The sequence below is a fragment of the Octodon degus genome, unplaced genomic scaffold (genome assembly GCF_000260255.1).
Source record: "Octodon degus isolate 3935 unplaced genomic scaffold, OctDeg1.0 scaffold00137, whole genome shotgun sequence".
NCBI classification, from domain to species: domain Eukaryota; kingdom Metazoa; phylum Chordata; class Mammalia; order Rodentia; family Octodontidae; genus Octodon; species Octodon degus.
Genome location: NW_004524713.1, coordinates 6298858 through 6299999, shown reverse-complemented (window position 1 = coordinate 6299999; position 1142 = coordinate 6298858).

Below are 1142 nucleotides of genomic sequence, written 5' to 3'. Positions count from 1 at the left end.
AAAAAAAAAATGTAGTTTAAAAAACATTCTAAGACAGGATTAGTTCTGTCTGAGATAAATAAATAGTCTAAAGTAGGATGAAGGGATGGCGAGATAGCTCAGCGGTCTAAAGCGCCTGCTTAGGCAAGCTTAGCCAGGTGCAAGGGACCTCACTTCCATCCCCAGCACCACATGCCATGTCAGCCCTGCCCTCAGGACAAGGCTAACCTGGCCAAAAGAAAGAAAGAAAGAAAGAAAGAAAGAAAGAAAGAAAGAAAGAAAGAAAGAAAGAAAGAAAGAAAGAAAGAGAAAGAAAGGAAGAAAGAAAGAGAAAGATTATTGTACTTTTTGTTATACATAGTGTGTGTACATACACATATGTATACAACACTGAATCTGAAATATGTTTCATCAATAAAGATCAGTTATAAAGAAAGTTGGAGTACAGCAAAGGCAACTAACTTATGTATTTGGTACTGGGTCTCACTATGCAGTTCGACTTGTGGTGATCCTCCTGTCTCAGCCTCCCCAGCACTGGGATTACTGGTGTGCGCTACCACGACCAGTGGATTGGTATGGCATATGGTGCTGGGGATCGAACCCCAGTCTCTGTGCTTGCCTAAGCAGACCCTTAGTTGTTTGGCTGAGCTATCTCACTGGCCCTAAAAGCAGAATTGTTTTGTTCTCCTCTTGGTGCTTCGTTTTGTTTGAGACATGGTTTCCTAGGTAATCTAGCCTGGCTCTGTACTCCCTGTACAGCTAGGGCAGCCTTAAGATCACAGCGATCTTCCTGCCTCGGCCTCCCAGCTGCGGGGGTGATAGGTGTGCACCACCATGCCCGGCTTAAAGGGTTTTCTACTTCGCAGATGAAACAAGGTTCTACTGTTTGGTAGCGATGAAAGCAACTTGCTACCAAAGGTGTCATTATGACAGTGACTTTCTACTGTTTCACCATCAAAGGCTCTAGTGACATCACTAGTAGTGAAAGACCCAGACAGCAGGAGACCAGTGGATAATACCTGACTGGATTTTTTTGTTTTTTGGAGTCTTAAAAATATGACTGGGGAACGCTAGTCTGAGCACCCTCTTTACATCTTTGAAGCTAAAGGTAAAACAGTTCTTCAGGAAGGAACTATATAAAACTGTGGATGGCCATGGCCCAC